This window comes from Lissotriton vulgaris, chromosome 1_1, assembly GCF_964263255.1.
Source record: "Lissotriton vulgaris chromosome 1_1, aLisVul1.2, whole genome shotgun sequence".
In the NCBI taxonomy this organism is placed as follows: domain Eukaryota; kingdom Metazoa; phylum Chordata; class Amphibia; order Caudata; family Salamandridae; genus Lissotriton; species Lissotriton vulgaris.
Window position 1 is genome coordinate 1,320,880,514 of NC_141685.1, and position 21,639 is coordinate 1,320,902,152.

Below are 21,639 nucleotides of genomic sequence, written 5' to 3' on the forward strand. Positions count from 1 at the left end.
CACAAACTCCAATGGGTGGAAATAGTCTTAAGTGCTAGCGAAGCACTTTGCTGGGAGATTCGAGAACCCAATTGGGGTTACTGGCGGATTCCGTGCAGTGAGGGGGTAGCGCAGGCGTTGCATCCGAAGCTGCAGGTGTTGGTCGTGCCCTTTGGTGAGCCCAGTCCTGACCCAAATCCTGAGGGGTATCCTGTCCTGATTTTCCGTGAGCTGTACCTGCTCACCTACTGATGTCCTAAATCCTTGAGGGTCCTTGTCCTCGTCTTTTCCCGAAGCTGACCCGTGGCCAGGGTTAGTCCTCATTCCCGTCCTGGGTAAATATACCTGTGGGTGTCCGTCTACTATCCTCTTCTTCCTGCTCTTTAATAAAGCCTCTATGCCCATGATATTCTCTCTGTTCTCTCTATTAATGCATTTGCAAATTGTTTGTTAGCATGTTCCATTTTTCCCCTTTCCTGTAGGGCATATTGAAACTGTTTTTTCTTAAATAAAGTGTGGTGAATATTTAGGATTTAAGTTAGATAGACTAAGATTAGGGTTTGAATCACTAATAGGCTATAGAAATTCACTGACTAATGTGTTTTACATTTATCGTCCCTAGTTTAAGCCTGAAACTGAATAGCATGTTCCCTGTTACCCTTACCCACTAGAGTCCCATTTGCCCTCAATGGTGTTTTCTCTTATTCATAGTTACATAATTTTTGTGATTCTGCTTATTGATGTGGTTATCAGCATTTGCCTTATACTTTTGTCTCTTTAAATTTTGCATTCTTACATAAAGACTTTAAAACGCCTCAGGTGTCTGTGGTCATTCGGATAAAATACTAACGTGATGTTAAATGAATAGACTAAGTGTTTAAGAATTATCTTGTTGCCTGTCCTCAAACAGCTCCTGATCCATCAGGAAGAGCAAGTGCCTGTGGTAAGTCAGGTGCTATGGTAATAGTGTTACAGGAAACACATATAGAATACTGATAGTGGCGTGTAAACTCACCCGACTCACAAAATTGTATTTCGCAAATCACGTCATGGGCCCGAGTGCGTGAAAATCTGGTAAACTCTGAGCCGGGTGACAGTTACATCATACCTACAAAAAGTCAGGACTCTTGGCTTTGTCACTGGTTGTTAGTTGCATACGATAAATAAGTAGCAACTATGACTTGTATATAATATTGAAAAAGCTTCCAATGAAAGCCCTGGTGACACAACGACAATGTTGCTGCTCCTGAGTTTCCAAAAGAGAAGGGAACTCCAGAGAGAAAATGACTCTCTTTAAAGGATTTCCCTTCCCCTACTACGCTCACCTGGCATGACGTCATGCCGGAACTTCTCCACTAGTGAGAAGTGCGCAGTGTGAGCATGAGCACATCGATGTGCCTGCTGTCTCTGCGGTCGGAAAAAAACTGACCGCCTGCGCCAGGGCAAAAACAGAGCCCTATAGAGACCCGTTTCGAGGCCCCCTTTAAAAACTGCCGGTGCTCAGCACCGGTTAGACCTGGCCCACTCAAAGCCCTGCCTTCTGGTCTGCTTTGGTTAACCATTTCAATGAAAACATTCCCATGCAAACCAAAAGACTAGATGAACACAAAATATGACTTTGGGTGGTGGTCTGCTGTCTGTGAGACTGTGGACTCCCTTTGAATCACAGGCCAGGAGTAATCCATAAAACAAGCATTGACTTTTCAGGTTACCGGTTTTCAATAAGTAGTCGGTTTCGACACATTTAAAGTAAATGGGTCAGGTCAGCCACATTCCCATTTCAGTACCGGATCCAGAAGCTTTCTTGAAATGACCATCTACTGCAGGAGGTTAATCCATAACGTGACATCAATCACTGGGCCTCTGTCAGGGAATGTTGTGACCTCAACCAACAAACATTCAGGGCATGAGTCGGGGGTACATGCGGGTGGATGGCGTCCACCCACTTATTTCACAGGGGGGACAACGTCCACCCTGCCAAGAAGTTGGGCCCCACTGATAAAGATGCTGAATTCATCCCTGTGTAATTTCCAAACACCGGGAGACTTTCAGCAGCCTGCTGTGAGAAGTTGGCCTGGCATATGCTGTCCACTATTCTAGTGGGCACCTTGCAGCATTCCAAACGACCCTTATTGATGGTAGGTTTAAAGACAACCTATATACAAAGCTATCCTCGTGGTAGCTGTGGAGAGCAGCCTTCAGGCTAAGTCTTGAAGGAATGTAAAGCAGCTTGTTTTACCAGTCTATAATCTCATGAATGACCAAATGAAATGAGAACCACACCAGGTATATATATAAAATATATGTATTTATTCTAAACACATCCCTCTAGTATCTTTATGAGGCTAGAGGCCAAAGTACATAAAGTAAACTTATTTAGCACACAGTAAATTAGCACAAAGGGGGCCAGATGTAGGTCGCCAATTACCGGTCGGTAACGGCTGAATTCTGATTGAGATGTAGGGGCCCATGATTTTACAGAATCGGTATATTTACCGAATCGGTAAATTTACCGATTCTGTAAAATACTGAATCTGTATTTTTACCGATTCGGTAAATGAAGATGTAGGTGGCACTCCACAGAGTGCCACAGGCCCTTAAGAGTCGGTATTTTACCACCCAATCCTATTGGGTGGTAAAATACCGAATTTAGGTGTGCATGCACATCTGTGCATGCACACCTGTGCAATGTGACACACAGACATGCCCTTAGGGCATGTATGTGTGCCACATGGCACACAAGCCTGCACTTGGGGTGCTAGAGGGTGTCAAAGTGACACCCCCTGCACCCTTGCTGGATTCAGTATTTACCAATTTGGTAAATACCGAATCGGTATTTCCAATTGATTCCAATGGGCTCAAAAGCCCATAGGAATCAATGGGGAATACCGATTCAGTATTTACCGAATCGGTAAATACCGAATCTTACATTACAGATTCGGTAATTCCCAAAAAATAATTACCTACATCTCCCTCCTTCTAATTTACCGATTCATAAATACAGAATCGGTAAAATTCGGTATTTATGAGTCGGTAAATTAGATTTACCTTCATCTGGCCCTATATGATTAGCCCTAGGGGCGTCACAAACCATATACTAAGAAAGTGGTATAAGAACCAGGACTGACATAGATATAAGGCCTAGAGCCTTTAGAACCACTGGGGCACCAGGAACCACCCTAGGTAGTGACACAAGGGACCCACGGGGGGCGCATGCAGTGTCTAAACACAGCCACGAATCACCATTAGCTTCTATGGGGAAAGTCGTGGTTAGAAAATTACAACGGAAGGACACTTAGAAGAGGACTTGGAGCAAACGCCTTTAGAACAAGGCAGTTCTAGAGTCAATACCCACGGGAGTACCGGAGTACTCGAGTTACTTCACCCAGGAAAGCGGGGTGCATAGGTGTCTTTTGGTGTCGAGATTCGTCGTCGTTTTCAATGGCGATCTGCTGCAAAGTGCTGCTGGCCACCAAGTTGAAAGTGTCCGGGTCGACAAGATCTGAAGAACCTGAAAGCAGAGGGGACAGAGTCTGAGTCACTAGCCAGTGACCAGGAAGGCGATGAGAAGATGCCATTGCCAACCAATGTCGGCTGATTTCATGTGAAGAAGGTGAAGCGTGACTCTTCAGCCACGAAGACCAGGAGGCTTCGAGGATGACCAAGAGCTGGATTCGAGCGGTCCCACAAAGGATGTCGAGTGCTGCAGTATCAGTTTCCGGATTGGACCCAACAAGCCTTGGCAACAGCAACCCAGGCAGAAAGCAAAGATTGGCTTCGGTGCAGACCAGCAAGGTCTGAGGGACTCACCCTTTGGAGGGGAGTCAGGGCACGTCTGAAGCAACCAGGAAAACCCAAGAAACAGAAGAGTTACCTTCGTGGGGACCCACCAGTCGATGGACCAGGGATCGCGAAGGAGCCTCGAGCGGAAATGCTAGAAGCGGGCCCACGGAACACTCGTGGAGTGTAGGCCCACAATCTTCGGTGCAAATGGTGCTCGGGGCTTGGACTACAAGTAGCCCAATGCACAGCTTCGGTAAAAATCGGTAAGTCGATGCACTAGCAAATGTGCACGGTGTCTAGGGGTTCCGGTTCCACGTCACTCATGAGGGCTGCGGGTCTCAGCTTTGCTGGGTTCTTGTGTCGGCCTCGGAGAAGTCTGGGTCCTATGTCGCAAATCCTTCAGGATCCGGTGGGAGCCTTGGAAATGCAGACTGGCAAGATGCTTCTTTGATGCCTGTTTGACAGGGGAGTCACTCCTTGACCCCAAGGGAGATTCTTCCGTCTTCCAGTCGAAATAGAATGTCGAAGTTCCAGGATATATGTTGCAGAGTTTCATCCAGGCTAATCTAAAGTCCTAAGGACTGGGTTCCTAAACTTATACTAGGTTTAGGGGTTTGACTTACTCTAGGACCCACCTATGTGAGGACCAAGGGTGGGGGTGGTTACATCCCTTCCCCTTTGTCCAGTTTCGCTCCAGCGCAGGGGCTGAGTGCCCCTGCAACCGGTTTGAACTGGGGTATGCACAGGGACACCAAGTGTGCCACCTGCACTGTCTGAAAAAGCATTCTATGAATGCACCCACCCAGCCCCAATACACTAATGCCTGTCTGGGAGGTGGTTAGGTCTCTTTTTAGAGACCTAGTATTTCTATTAACAATTATGACTTACTCTGTCCTATATTTACGGGTCATCCACATTCCATGTAAAAATGTGACAACCGCAATTACAGTTGATTCCTTACTATCTGTTTTTAATACCCTTAATGCTTCAGTGCCAGAATTGATCCCCATCATCATACAAACAAGTAGGATGTGAGCTATCAATTCTGACTGAGAAGGGCAAAATGGGCATTCCTTACAAGAACCTGAACCCCATTAACCAGTCGATGAATGAATGTGGAGGGTACCCACATTAAATTGGAAGGTACCATTTCCTATCGCTGGGTACCGTAATGAGATCCCAATATTCTTCATAGGCAGAAACGTGTTTGGTCTCCAAGAAGTCTCTTGACAAAGAGGGCCTGGTTAAAAGCGTGAAATGTTTCATGGTGACCATATTCCAATACATCTCCTTCAGATCCTTTCGAGATGGGAACACATTATCAGCAGGATTTTCCCACAAAGAGTTAAGGCCCATTTCATTATAAATGGCCCTTACCTGCCTTAACCATGATATTTTACCCCCACTGTCGGCATCCCTAATCTCAAGTAAAGCTTGTGCGTACTGGACGAGCTCGGGAGTGACCCAGAGCCTCCTCCAGTAGGCTACAGGTCTATAACGTGCCACATCCTCAAGAAACTGGCAACCCAAATCATAATAGAGGAGTAGTAATGGAGTAGATTGTGGAAGACCAACTATACCCCTCATAAATTTATTTTGAGAAATTGTTAGTGCCGCTAAATTACTGAAGCCCCATATTTCGGCCCCATACAGGATTGAAGCTGTGATTTTTTAATTATAGATTTTTAACACTGGGGCTATCGGCTTGGTGTGGGAAAGGCGTTATTCTTTCAACAAGGCCCCGGATAGTTGTGCATGTTTAAGTACCAGCTGGTCAATATGCGAGTTCCAATTTAATTTACAACCCAGCGTAATACCCAGGTATGTAAAAACTTGAGTCTGCTCAAGTATGGCATCGTTCATGGTGACTCTCCCTCTTACTATCTTTTGTCTATGTAGCACCATGAATTTGGTCTTATCCACATTGATTTTAAGACAATAATCCCGGCAGAGCACTGCAACTCGCTCAATCGCTGTTTGCAGACCTTGTTGCATTTTGGAAATTAACAGAGTATCATCTTCAAACATTAACAGAGTGATCTTCCTTCCATCGAGAATAGGGGCATCAGTAGGATGATCTAAAAAGTACTGGGTCACGTTATTAATATACAGGGAAAATAATGTTGGTGCCAGTACACACCCCTGCCGGACCCCTCTGGCGATTGGAAAACTGTCTGTCACTTGCCATTGCAGACCCCAGCGAACTTGTGCAAAGTTCGCATCATGAAGTTTGATTAGAAAGGCCAGCATGTCCAAAGGCATACCTTGATCCGCAAGGACTAAGCATGGGCGGAAAATCCGTTCTGCTCGCGGATTTTGCGGATTTTCAGTAAATTCGCGATCCGCGAACCCTCGCGAATTTACCGAAAATCCGCAAATTCGCACGCAGCGGATTTTTTTTTCTTGTTGATACAATTTTGCGGCGTGAGGCGTAAGTTCGCAATTGCGAACATGTAGGTGCGGCGGGCAGCAACAATCTCGCACTCGCGAAATTACAAAATTTGCAATTCTGCACAAGAAATCCACTAGCAAGCAGCATAGACCTTCTGAAAATGATGATTTTTATCAGAATAACTCCTCAGGTTGACATTTGCCTGCCCTTTTTTGGATTTGAGGCCTTTTGACTTTCTTTGGATCACTTTTGGATTAGAAATCAACTTTCACAAGTAAGTTTGTTTGGGGCATTACATTTGGTGTTCTGCAGAAAAACGAGTTTTGTTAAACTGAAAGCACTCAGCAGGTGCAAAAGTTCAAATTCATCATTAGTAACCATTCCCTGTAGTGCTTCCTGACTGGGGCCCCTCCAGAGTTCAGTTGCTAGTTGCAACAATTGTATGACCCTGCTCTGACCCTCACAGCTGGATCATAGAATAGCTACAAGTAGGCCACAAAGGTCCTGGAAAAAAAAATGCACTGCAACAGAAAGCAAATTACAGATAAGGAAGCAGGTGCCAGACTGGAATTTTAAAACAGTGACACATTAATAAATCAACCCCAAATTAATTCATGTCAGTTGAAGCAGGGCAGGTGTGCTTGCTATTTCCCTCCATATATTCTACCAACTTTAAGGCTCACCACGCGCCAGTAAATTAAAACAAATCTTAAAACCTGGTCTATTGTGCTCTGGTGTGAGCGGAACCCAGCCTGTAAAGGTGAGAGGATGTCAAACTCATCGATCCAACCCTGGATTCTGCTTAACACGAGTCTAGCTATCACCTTCTGGATACAATCAATTAAACTAATAGGCCTGTAATAACCAGGATCTGAGCGATACCCCTTTTTAAAAATCAGTATGATCTCCGCACCCAGCCATGATTCAGGGATGGGAGAACCACTTGAGATGGCATTCAATAAAAGCTGTATATAGGTTACCCACAAAGCCTTATTATACAAAAACAGGTCAGCCGGAATGCAATCAAGCCTGGGTGCTCTACCCCTAGGAACAGAATTGAGTGCAGTATCAACTTCCTGCTTAGTGAAGTGCAAGGGGGGTTACCAACATGGCTAATCGGGGAACCATAAAGTAATTCACATTCTCGAGCGTCATTGGCGAACTGTGTCTTAAAGTATGAGACCCAAAGTTCGGGAGCTACATGGTTGGTTGGCGGTTGGCTGGGCTTTCCCTTGCCCCATTTAACCAAGTGCCAAAATGCTACCATGTTCTTGTCTTTGCTAGCAAGATACAACTCTTTCCAATATTGCTCGTCCCATTCCTGTTTTGGCTTGTGTTGCACTGACTTGTACTCCACCCTCGCACTTTGAATTCTATCCCTGTTTTTAGATCTTATTGCCATTGCTAGTGATCTGTAGGCCACCCTACATGATTTCCCATACCATGATTCAACCAATGCTTTGGCATGATTTTTGGATACTATTAATAAAAAAGCCCTTCAGCTTATTTAAAAAAATCAGTGTGAATGGAGGTAACATTGGACTTATTTTCTTGTCATGTGTGACAGTTTTTGATATCTATGGTCGCCTTTTCCACCAGTTGGTTAATAGCCTCTAACTGATCCTCTTTATTTAGTACATTTGACCATTTTACTCTCCTGGTATCATTACTTAAATGTAATTCTACACCTGCAGGAGAATCAACTGCAAAGTTACTTCCTGCTAGGTGCTAGGGGGTTATGATCACTTTCCACCCTTTACAAAACTATCATATATATTAGGCAAGGCCAGTAATCCTTGTTGAGGAGCATATAGTCTATACGACTACATCGCAACCCACAATTATAAGTGGGGGAGCCATGCTTGTCTGATTTTGCCCTCTTGTTAACCGCCCTTAATCCATGCTCCAAGCAAAGCGCTTTTAGCTGTAGAGCAGCTTCTGACCATTTCTTACTAGGCTTCAATGTTAGTTGCGGGATGCCCCAATGCAAATCCTCCTCCTGGCCTAGGTCTATATCGTTGATATCAAGTGGTTCGAAGGAACAGTTGAAGTCCCCGGCAACTATTCTATTCCCCCCTCCTTTATACTGGTTGAGATAGGAATCTAAAAGAGAGACTATACCTGAGGCTTTCCCTCCAGGAAGCCCTCTAGCATAAACATTAAAAAGTATAAGGTCCTTGGCATCAGGGACCTATATCTCGATTATTAAAATATCATCACTATCAGTGTCCAGCTGCTGTACTTTATACCTATGTATGTATGTATAGGCATTTATATAGCGTACTACTTACCCGGAGGGTCCCAAGGCGCTTCGACCGCTGCGAAACCCTTCCTGGCTTCCCTGAGAGATGGTCCCTTAATGGGTATCTCCAGGGTGAGACCAGGCATCCCCGGCGGTCTGGTGGGGCCGTTAGTGAAGATGAGGCAAGCTAATGCCCAGAGTTGCGGAGTGTGATCGCTGATCAGAGTGGGCACCGAGGCGAGAGAATTATCGAGTCCGCTGACCCTGGTCCAGAAATCTGCCGCGCCGGGAATCGAACCCTGGTCCCGGGCCGTCCTCTGCTCTCGGGTCTGCCGCCTCTAACCAGTGAGCCACACTACTTCACTCTGTCTCACCCAGATAGTTAATACCCCCTTTGGTCTCCCCCTTTGGCCAGCAATAGCAGGTTTATAAACATTTAAATAACCTAGTCTGTACTCAGGGTCCACTGACCATGTTTCTTGGAAAACCAAAATTTCATTGGTATCGATCAGGGATAACCAATCTGAGGACAATAATTTATTCTTCAGCCCTGCAATATTTCAAGAGGTCAGGACAGGGTTCAGTAGCCCTATGCTGGGTTTTTCACACGTGTGTGCCCTGTTATCCCTAGGTACCGCACTTGTATCAATTACAACAGGCCGTGGACTCATTTCTTCATAAGATATCCTAGTGGATCGATCGTCTGGCTCCAAAGTATTTGTTCTAATGTTTAGCCCTTCCGATGTGGTATTTATTATAGTGGCAAGACCGCCTAGGTTCTTACAATTTTGTTTGAGACCAAGCCCCCCCCTCGTCACTTTTAACTGAATCAGCAGAGGTGGAATATTTAGGTATGGGACCCAGTCAATCATTTTCCTCCAAAGAGCTTAATACCTTGTATCTGTTATAGGTAGGGATTGCACAGTTAGTGGGACATAGCAAGTGTGCCAGTTTCCTATATGTAGCCCTACTGTGATTTGAATTTAATTGGTAAAAATACCCCAGTGGAAGGACGTTAAAGGCATTATTGCATATTGCATAAGAAGCTGCCCGTTCAAGGATGCACCGTACCATCCTTGGTGACCTGAATCTCAAAACCACACTGCCCCCAGCCAATCCTTTTTCCGATTTACCAACCCAAGCAACCCTTCTAACCATCATAAATTCGTCAAACAGATGATTTCCAAACCTAGTTCTTAAATTCAGGAAATGGAGAGCCTTGTTCTTAAGTGAGGACCAGTGTTCCTCCTCGCCTAATTTCAATCTCTGGACATTAGCCAATACTATAGTATGGGGAGTGGCCTCAGGCGGAAGATCGAGAAAGACATTCATCAGCTTGTCCCCTCCCTCTCTCTGTAATCTCACTACTGGACTTTTCGGCCCTTCCTTACATATGTGTGGGCCATTAGATACTAATGTAGAAGGAACAGAAGACTTCGGAGAACACGCTATAGGGTGCTGGGAGGAGTATGTAGGAACAACTGCTTGTCGTGGTAGCCCAGAGGTGTTTCCCAAGTTACTGGGCTCCATGGCCTCTAGGTAACTGCTCTCAGATTCAATAGATGGAGCTTTAGAAATGTGGTCCTCTATTTTAGTTAATCTCTGTTCTATTGCAGCTAATCTAAGTATAAGAGGGTCAATTAGGGCTACCAATTTAGCTTCCATCCGTGTAAAAAAAAAATCTTGGCCCTCTGTAGAATCTAAGTGATATGACCCCGACGGAGTAAGATCTATACTTGCTGAACCCACCCCATATATCCTGGATCAGCGAGATGAACAGAAGCCTCTCCCTTCCCCATAACTGCACTCTTATTCTTAGCCTGCTTTGATGCCTGAAGGCTGGCTTTAGGGGCACTACGCGCTTTCCTTTTCTTTGCTTGGACATTGGTTCGGGGGGCTGCTGCTAACTTTTGCTGCCTGGTGACCACATTAATACTAGTAACTGAGGGTGAGGGAGATGAACTTTCCACTATGCAAAGATGTGAAGAGCCTAGTTGTGGGCTGCATGTTGTCACTATTAAGGTTTGAGGACATAAAACTGGGACAGCAGTAGGTTCTAATGAGGGAATTTGCCCTATAGATGAACATAAGGGCTCCAGTGAAAGCCTCCTCTCCGTTAACTGGATCTCGTGCATTAGCACGGTGTCCGCCCGACTGAGGAAGGCATCGAAGGTCCCTACCACTCCCCCTTTATGCGTGGACTTACTCACACCCGACTATGTGACTGCAAACAAATAAATAGCAAGAATAAGGTTCAACTTGTTATAGAAATACAATCCTTAAAACAGGATAATATGCCCCCCCTCATTTCAAGTCCATTAACCCAGCTTACACAGTGTCCCGGACTCAAAAGTTGGAGAGGTGGCCCGGCCCGGCCTCTTTCGGTCGCTGATGGCCCACCCTTGGCTGGGCTTCGCCCACGCTCGTCCCGCGCTTCAGGAGCCCTTGAGCTTTTTGAAGCGCCTCCTGGTGCTTTCGCTCTGACGCGGTGGTGGGCGCCATTAAGGGACACTGGGAGATGTAGTCCCCGTCGCTGGAGTGGCGGAAAACGTGGCAGCAAGTAAAACGTTTCAGTCCCCCCGGGAATGTTCTGGCAGGACGAGCCGGTCAGGTGGCGGCAAAAGATTTGCAAAGGACCCGGGCTGCGGGAGCCCTCAAGCGTTTTTGAAGCGCCTCCTGGCGCTTTCGCTCTGACCCGGTGGTGGGCGCCACTAAGGGACACTGGGAGATGTAGTCCCCGTCGCTGGAGTGGCAGCAAACGTGGCAGCAAGTAAAGCATTGCAGTCCCCCCGGGACTGTTCTGGCAGGATGAGCAGGGCAAGTAGCGGCAAAAGATTTGCGAGGGACCCGCGCTACGGGAGCCCTCAAGCGTTTTTGAAGCGCCTCCTGGCGCTTTCGCTCTGACGCAGTGGTGGGCGCCACTAAGGGACACTGGGAGATGTAGTCCCCGTCGCTGGAGTGGCAGCAAACGTGGCAGCAAGTAAATCATTGCAATCCCCCCGGGAATGTTCTGGCAGGACGAGCAGGGCAAGTGGCGGCAAAAGATTCACTATTTTTTCTTTTACAGCACTATGGCTAGAGGAAGATTTACGCTGACAAAAGGCAACATTGTTTTATGTGTAGCGTACAAAAATTTGAATCTTTGCCTAATTCAGGAGAGTTTACAAGTATACTCGAAATGTGCTCGAATGTACATGATACACCTGCTAAATATGTATGTGTGGGCTTATGATCTGATGTCACTTCTTGTGATGCCACTTCCTGTGTGTGATGTCACGCGGCATTCTGTCACGCGCTGTTATGCCACTTGCTTACTGATTAACTAATTTAGTCCCCCCACTTCTTTTTTTAGGACTTGTTCCCTGCAAACATTCCTGGCAACAAAAGATGCTCTTGTAGCAGACACAACACTTGGGTATTAAGATCAATACAAAGAATTAGAAGCGCCCACTGACAGAGGCTCCACTGAAGACATGATACATGGCGTTTGCCTGCATCACCAAGGCCTGTGACCAGGGGCGGATTGGCAAGGCGGGCATTCGGGAATGGGCCGAAGGGCCGGTGCCTCAGTGCCCTCTGTGGGCCGTTTTTTTCTCCCCTGTCTCAGTCCACAGAGAGTGGACTAGGAAAGGGGAGAAAAAAACCGGCCCACAGAGTGCACGGAGACAGAGACTGAGAAAATGAAAGCAGCCTCGCTGTGCAGCCAGACAGCGATTGTCAGCTGTGGGCTCTCCTTCACCCCTGCCCTGCCAAGCAATCAAGCTGAGGCTGGGCTGGGGAGGGGTGATTGTTTGCAATAATCGGCCTCCCTGGGGGCAGGTGTTTCTCAGGCCTTTGAGCCATTTGCACCTCGGCCCCCTGGCGCCCATGCAGCCCAGAAACGTGTTAGTCTTAACACCTCGCCCACAGCCCTTCACATTCAGGGCATAGTGGGCGAGGAAGAATGGGTCTTGCTGTGGGGGCCTGGTGATGTTTGGATTTTTTTTGTTTTATTTATTTATGCGATTTTATATAGCACGGACTTTACCCGAAGGTGTCAGAGCGCTTCACACTAGGAACAGCAATAATACATGAGGAGAAAATTATAAGTGGACAAATTACAAAAGCAAACGTTAAGTTACATGAATCAAAAGTGACAATAGTGAGCAACCAAAATACAAGAGGAGCAAACGATACATTACAGGAGGAAAAAGTGACATGTGTGCAGGTTACAAAAGCGTACAAAATACAAGTAGAGGTATAATACTGCAATTAATGGCAGACACTCCAGCACAAGAACAAACGTTACATAGGCAATGGTGGCACTCGTGCAAGTATCTAAAGCAAACAAAAATGAGAGGAGCAAACAGTGTGTTACAAGAGAAAAGTGACTTGTGCAAGTTACAAAAGGGTACCATACACAGGTACAAGGGTAATACTAAAGTAAATGGTAAACACTAAACTGCCAGAACACACTGGGAAGGCACTTCCCATGCACCAGCTTCACCTCAGCCTCCCCCCTGGCTACCTGGCTACCTGGCTACCTTGGATGACCCAGAAAGCTGTGTTTTGTGCTCCCCTGCCAGGACATTTTCCCAAGGCCTGGAGGGTTGATTAATTTACTAATTGCAGGGGCCTTACCTCTGTTCATGTGCTCCTGAGCTGAATGTCTGGGGAGGGCTGAGTAGGTTAGTAATAGCAGGGGCTTTTCTGCTTTTCAGGTGCTCCTGTGCTGGAGGGCTGGAATAATTTTGTGACAAAAAGGGGCCTTGCTATGTTTTTTTAGTTGCTCAGCATGTAGGCCATTGTCACCTTGGCCCTGTGTCGTGTGAAAGAACAGTATCCTCCCACTTTCATTCCTTGTCTGTGCAAATGGTGTTTCATGAAAGGACACGCCCCTTGAATGTGGGCCACGCCCCTTGAATGTGGGCCACTTTTTTCGTCAGTGCCCGGGCCGAATTGTGATCCCAATCCGACCCTGCCTGTCACTCCTCCGGCGACTCAGTGGACTGATGCATTCACTCCGGAGATCTGTGGTCACACTCACAGGTTCATATCCCGGTGTATTCACTCAGCCTTTCATCTTTCAAAAGGTGGATAAAATAAAAAACAATAAGCAAATGGCGCTCAGCGCCTGCAAGTGGACTCCCACCAGTCCTACCGTGGCTGGCGTCAGGGGCGTAACAAAGGCCCCCGCAGCCCCTGCAGTGCGGGGGGGCCTCCCAGCTCCAAGGGCCCCCTCGGGCCCCCCTCACTCAGTTTCAGTGGATCCTCAAGTCTGTGTGCGCAGGCGCACCATTTAATTCATGATTGAAGTTCAATCATGAATTAAATTATGCGCACGGAGGCGGCCTCCCCATTATTTAAATGGAGCGGTGCAGTTTTGGTACTGAGGCCTCTAATTGTTTGGTAATGGTGGTGCGCATGCGCACGCCCGGGGCCCCGGCGGGGTGGGTCCACAAGGAACTTTCACCTCTTGGCGCGCGCGGGATGGTGAATTCAACTGTGGAAGAAGAGTCGGACTAAAAATGAAATGAAGCAACAGCGGACCTGGGGGGACCCTGGCCTGGAATTGCTGCCGATTCACAGGTACAGATAGAAGAAAACTTAGAGGATTGCCAACGCCTGTTCCTTCACAAAAATGACAAACTCTTCCGTTATGAGAACCGCTTTAACTTATTCCAAGAGCGAGTGGGCGGGTCTGATTGTCTGCTGGCTAACTCATATATATATCTCAGAGTGATTTGCGTCTGACTTTCCTACTTTGCATCTGATGTCCGATACCTGATGATGCTCCAGCTGCCAAATGTTATTGTCTGTCTGCTCCCCCCCCCCCACCCCCCCACCCCCTTTTCACTCTCTGAGTCTTGCTTCTGGCTCTGAAGCAGCAGCAGGAGGAGGGAGGGGCGGCAGAGAGACATTCGGAGGACCGAGAAGGCAGCTGAGAGGCCACCCGATGAGGGAGGGGCAGGAAAGAGGCCAACATCGGAGGAGAGGCCAGCTGATGAGAGAGGTAAGGCATTAGAGAGTCCAGTTGAGGAGGGGAGGGCCTCCAGCCCAGGTCAGGTGAAAGTAAGAGCAGCAGAGAGGCCATTGGAGGGCCGATAGGTCAGCTGAGAGAGAGAGAGGCCATTTGACAAGGTACAGGGAGCAGGTCAGTAATGAGAGGCCAGCTAATAGGAAGAAGCAACAGCGAAGCAAATGGGAACCAAGAGGCCAGCCATAGTTGCCAAGGTTTCAGATTGCTATATGTGACATTTTCATAATTCCAATGCAATTATGAGTGACATTTTCAACGACTATGAGTGACACTTTATTGTAATCAAAATTAAGCAATTTAAACAACGGAAACATAAATATCACAAATGATACCCACTGGAGCAACGAGAAACTCCAAGAAGATTTTAAAACTTCAGCAAAGCATCAGGAATAGAAGAGCACTTAGATGAGAATGTGCAAGGCACTCTGCTTCTAAGGACGTCATGACACTGACTGACCCCTGCCATCTCCAGCCCTCCCTGAGTTCTGAGGTGCTCCCTAAGTGGAGAGAGAGAGCAGAGAGAGTGGAGAGAGAGTAGAGAGATTGGAGAGAGAGTAGAGTGAGAGAAGGGAGAGTAAAGAGAGAGAGGGGGGAGAGAGTGGATAGAGTAGAGAGAGTGAGAGGCAGTGGAGAGACAGTGGAGAGAGAGACAGTGGAGAGAGAGGCAGTGGGGAGAGAGGCAGTGGGGAGAGACTGGAGAGAGACTGGAGAGAGAGTAGAGAGAGTGAGACAGTGGAGGGAGAGACTGTGGAGGGAGAGACTGTGGAGGGAGAGACATTGGAGATAGAGTGGACAGAGTTGAGAGAGAGAATGGAGAGAGAGAGATAGAGTGGAGAGAGAGTAGAGACTGACTGACTCAGAGTCTGAATACTGACTGACGGAGAGACTGACTGGCTGAGAAACTGACAGAGAGAGATAGAGACTGACTGACTGAGAGAGACTGACTGACAGAAAGAGAGAGATAGAGAGACTGACAGAGAGAGAGAGACTGACTGACTGAGAGAGACTAACTCAGAGAGAGAGAGAGAGAGAGAGAGTCTGTGATGGAATTGGGGTCAAAGTGTGTATGAAGCTATGCAATGCCTCTTAAGATTGCTATTGTCTACTAATACAAATTTATTATCAAAATGTGCTCTTTGTAGTTACATCTGCTTTTGAAATACTGCATTGTCACACTGTCTAATGTTTTAACCCCTTCGCTGCAGCGGCAATTCCGCCGCAGCGCTAAGGGGGAGGCGAGGCTGCGCGGCGGTCCCGTGCTCGTGACGGAACCGCTCTGTCACGGCCCTAAGGTGAGCTGTGCTTGTGACGGAACAGTTCCGTCACGTACCCGCCCGCCCATTAGAACGTCAGCGCAGGCGCGGAATTCGCGACGCGCAGGCGCGGCGAGCGGGCCGTGACGGAACCGTTCCGTCACCAGCACAGCTCACCCGAGGCTCGTGAGGGAATGGTTCCGTCACGAGCATGGAAGGGGTTAAAACAGAAACGAGAAGGAGCAGTGGATGCACTTTTGTCAAAAATGAACGATGAGTGGGCCCGATGTATATCATGACAGGAGTCTGCATCAGGAAACCCACCTAAAATTGGGCAAACTTCCCCGGCCTACTAATGGCAGGGAGCCTGTAATGAATGGACCACCACCTATGATAGCCTGCTGGCAGACTAAGCCCAACCTTTAACTCCACCGTCCAGTGTTAATTATAACTGCTGTAAAGGTGACAGTAGTGTAACAATCGCCCCGCATCCCCTACAGTATGGCGGGTCGCTGGCCTGAGAGCTCTAGACTGGCACGGAGGATGGGAGGGGGGCCCCCTCCATGTAGTTTGCAGGGGGGCCCCCTCAAGTTTCGTTACGCCACTGGCTGGCGTGACGCAAAGCGTGACTTTCGCTCTGGGACTCTACTGAGCGTCACGTTCGCGTGCGCTTAAACCCACCTCGGCACTCGTTCTCACAGATGTAGCGACAGTCCCTCTCACTAGTCTCCTGTACTAATTGCTGGGTGCGTCTCGTAACGGCATTAGTCGCTTCCACTTCCGCTTCTTATTGTGTCATGCCCGCATTGTCTCGCTGGGCGCACCTCTCTCTGCACCTTTTCGACCGCCCTCCGCCCACTATCTTACCTGCACTCTATAAATAGTTGGCGCCAATGAACACCCTTCGCGTCAAAATGCATAAATGCTTCCGCATGCCTTGTGAGGGTGAGGCAATAGCGCTGCGAAGTAGCGGCGAGGCTTGTTATGTAAATGAGAGTGGACATTGGGTTACGCGGGCAGGGTACTCTTTCTTTTTTATTTTCAATATATTTTTTATTACAAACTTTTTTCCCCCAACAATACAAACATATGACGTGGAACTCCCCGGTCCTGTTTCTGTGGGAATCACGCGCCTCACAGTGCTACTTCTGCACAGGTTCACGCAGCGCTGTACAACAGGCGAGTCAAGCATTGGCCCACAAGCAACGCACCCAGGCCAGATTTTCAGGTTAGCAACTGAATGTGTAAATGAGTCCCTTTTAGATTAATCGAAACTAAACACACCTGGGTGTAGTGTATAACCGGAAAATCTGGCACCTGTCCGGCTGTCGTGAAACTTTACTTACACAGACGGAAACCCTTTCTTCCTTCTTGCAATTAATTACATAAACAAGTAATAATGGTTTTAGATATGAGATGATTTTTTTAATTTAATCTTTCAGCGCTCCTGACATACTTTTCAATTTTAGGAGCATCATAGGAGGAATCCAGGAGTACTGTAAGAGTAAGTTACACTTGCTTATAGTCAAATCTTTGTCAGTCTTGGTGTTTACAGATCACCCTAGAAGTAATTTCGTTTGCACGTGTTGTGAAAGTGTTTTATCCTTGCATTGATGATTGTTTGATCAGATTTTGAAAAACATAAACCGGGACATTTAGCAAACATAGAAGAAGGACTACACCTCTACATCACCTAGGGGCACAAAGGGCTAGGGGCTAGATGTAGGTAGAATAGATTTACCGATTTTCAATTACCGAATTTTACCGATTTGGTAATTAAAAATCGGTAAATCTAAGGGGTGGGTATGTAGGTATTCCAGATGTGCTGGAATACCGAATCGGAAGAATTCGGTATTTACCGATTCGGTAAATAGCGAATCGGTAATGCCCATTCATTCCTATGGGCTTTGAAGCCCATAGGAATGAATGGGCATTACCGATTCGGTATTTACCGAATCGGTAAATACCGAATTTCACAAGGGTGCAGGGGGTGTCACTTTGACACCCTCTGGCACCCCAAAAATAGGCATGTGCGCAATGTGGCACACAGACATGCCCTAAGGGCATGTCTGTCTGTCACATGGCTAGGTGTGCATGCACACATGTGCATGCACACCTGAATTCGGTATTTTAACACCCAATTGGATTGGGTGGTAAAATACCGAATTTGTAGGGCCTTTGGGACTCAGAAGAGTCCCACCTACATCTGGGAATTACCGAATCGGTAAAAATACCGATTCGTTTTTTTACAGATTCTGTAAATTTACCGATTCGGTAAATTTACAGAATCTGTAAAATCTGGCCCCCTACATCTCAAGATGCCAAATACCGGTCGGAAACGGCCGAATTCGGCCGTTTCCGACCAGTATTTGCCACCTACATCGGGCCCTTGATGTAGGTAAATTGGATTTACCTATTCTAAAATACCGAATTTTGCCGATTTGGTATTTTAGAATCGGTAAATCCTATGTAGGTAAAAAATACCGATTCGGTAAGATTCGGTATTTACCGAATCGGTAAAGCCATTGATTCTTATGGGGCTTCAGGCCCATAGGAATGAATGTCAATTACCGAATCGGTAATTTCTGATTTGGTAAAATTGGGAAAAAGTCAAGGGTGGCAGGGTGTCACTTTGACACCCTGTTGCACCCCTGATTAGTGTTGGTGTGCACATGTGGCATACATACATGCCCTTAGGGCATGTATGTCTGTCACATGGCACAGGTGTAAGGGCCAGATGTAGGTAAGTTAATTTTACCGATTCATTAATACCGAATTTTAATTTTAATTCATTAATACTGAATCGGTAATTGAATTACCGATTCTGTAAGAATCTGTATTTACCGAATCGGTAAATACCGATTCAGTAATGCCCATTGATTCCTATGGGCATTGAAGCCCATAGGAATCAATGGGCATTACCGAATCGGTATTTACCGATTCGGTAAATACCGAATTTTGCAAGGGTGCAGGGGGTGTCACTTTGACACCCTCTAGCACCCCGATTTAAGGCATGTGTGACATGTGGCACACAGACATGCCCTAAGGGCATGTCCGTCTGACACATGCCATAGGTGTGCATGCACACATGTGCATGCACACCTGGAATCGGTATTTTACCACCCAATTGAATTGGGTGGTAAAATACCGATTCGGTAAGGCCTGTGGGACTCAGAAGAGTCCCACCAACATTTCAAAATTACCGAATCGATAAAAATACCGATTCGGTATTTTACCGATTCGGTAAATTTACCGAATCGGTAAAATAGGCCACCTACATCTAGAATAGCCATTTACCGGTCGGTAACGGCCGAATCGGCCGTTACCGGTCGGTAAATGTCTACCTACATCTGGCCCTAAATGCACATTTATGCATTTACATAGGAATTTTTTTATTTACCACCAACTAATACTTGGGGCTAGATGTAGGTAGAATAGATTTACCGATTTTTAATTACCGAATTTTACCGATTCGGTAATTAAAAATCGGTAAATCTAAGGGGTGGATATGTAGGTATTCCAGATGTGCTGGAATACCGAATCGGATGAATTCGGTATTTACCGATTCGGTAAATACCGAATCGGTAATGCCCATTAATTCCTATGGGCTTTGAAGCCCATAGGAATCAATGGGCAATACCGATTCTGTAATTACAGAATCGGTAAATACCGAATTTTGCAAGGGTGCAGGGGGTGTCACTTTGACACCCTCTGGCACCCCAAAAATAGGCATGTGCGCCATGTGGCACACAGACATGCCCTAAGGGCATGTCTGTCTGTCACATGGCTAGGTGTGCATGCACACATGTGCATGCACACCTGAATTCGGGATTTTAACACCCAACTGGATTGGGTGGTAAAATACCGAATTTGTAGGGCCTTTGGGATTCAGAAGAGTCCCACCTACATCTGGGAATTACCGAATGAGTAAAAATACCGATTCGGTATTTTAAAGATTCTGTAAATTTACCGATTCGGTAAATTTACAGAATCTGTAAAATCTGGCCCCCTACATCTCAAGATGCCAAATACCGGTCGGAAACGGCCGAATTCGGCCGTTTCCGACCGGTATTTGCCACCTACATCGGGCCCTTGGTGGTAAATAACGAATTCTTAAAGCCCAGAAGCACTCTTTTAAGTGCTTCCTACATCACATTTACCGATTCGGTAAATTCTGAATCAGTAAATGTTGATTCGGTAAATACCGAATCAGTAAATACCGATTCGGTAAATACCGAATCAACATTTACCGATTCGGAATTCATATATATATATATATATATATATATATATATATATATATATATATATATATATATATATATATATATATATATATATATATATATATATATATATATATATATATATATATATATATATATATATATATATATATATATATATATATCACGAAACATCACCTCCAAGGAAGCAATCAGAGGCCAGAGGGGTTTTCACAGCACGGAGACACGTTTATTTTTGCATCAAAACAGCAGCGGCGAATGCATTTCGGCATCTTGCCTTCCTCAGCGCCCTGTACTGCGTGGAGTCCTGCATCCTATGAACCCAATACTGCTGCTGTAAGCAAGCGTGCCTTAAATGCCCCTCCCCAAATGTTTTTACACACCTGTTGCTCGTTGTAAAAATGTCCCAACTGCAACTCCCAGGATACATCATGGCTATGTCTCCAGGTTGGCGGCTTGGGAAGTTAGGAAAACACGTCGGTGAAGGCTCGCTGTCATTCCGCAGGTAGGTGATGCAAATGTCTCCAGGAAAGGATCCAAACGTCCACGATCGCCACACCGTGTCCCGTCGTTCTGCTGCAACCGACTGCGAAGTAGGGCCACAGTGGCTTAGGGGCCGTCATTACAACAATAGAAGCCCCCACCAAAGGTAAAGTACCTACAAACTCCAGTCCTTGTTTTTGGCCGTCGGTGGTATCCGGACTTCTCGGTACCCCGAGTAACAAACGCCGACAAGCAACGTGGTGCCAGATTGTAGTCCGGGTCTCTCTGTGCAGCAGGGCCATCCGTTTCCGCGTCACTGGCTGGCGCTGCAAAATATCACGAAACATCACCTCCAAGGAAGCAATCAGAGGCCAGAGGGGTTTTCACAGCACGGAGACACGTTTATTTTTGGATCAAAACAGCAGCGCCGAATGCATTTCGGCATCTTGCCTTCCTCAGCGCCCTGTACTGCGTGGAGTCCTGCATCCTATCAACCCAATACTGCTGCTGTAAGCAAGCGTGCCTTAAATGCCCCTCCCCAAATGTTTTTGCACACCTGTTGCTCGTTGTAAAAATGTCCCAACTGCAACTCCCAGGATACATCATGGCTATGTCTCCAGGTTGGCGGCTTGGGAAGTTAGGAAAACACGTCGGTGAAGGCTCGCTGTCATTCCGCAGGTAGGTGATGCAAATGTCTCCAGGAAAGGATCCAAACGTCCACGATCGCCACACCGTGTCCCCTCGTTCTGCTGCAACCGACTGCGAAGTAGGGCCACAGTGGCTTAGGGGCCGTCATTACAACAATAGAAGCCCCCACCAAAGGTAAAGTACCTACAAACTCCAGTCCTTGCTTTTCGCCGTCGGTGGTCTCCGGACTTCTCGGTACCCCGAGTAACAAACGCCGACAAGCAACGTGGTGCCAGATTATAGTCCGGGTCTCTCTGTGCAGCAGGGCCATCCGTATCCGCGTCACTGGCTGGCGCAGCAAAATATCACGAAACATCACCTCCAAGGAAGCAATCAGAGGCCAGAGGGGTTTTCACAGCACGGAGACACGTTTATTTTTGGATCAAAACAGCAGCGGCGAATGCATTTCGGCATCTTGCCTTCCTCAGCGCCCTGTACTGCGTGGAGTCCTGCATCCTATCAACCCAATACTGCTGCTGTAAGCAAGCGTGCCTTAAATGCCCCTCCCCAAATGTTTTTGCACACCTGTTGCTCGTTGTAAAAATGTCCCAACT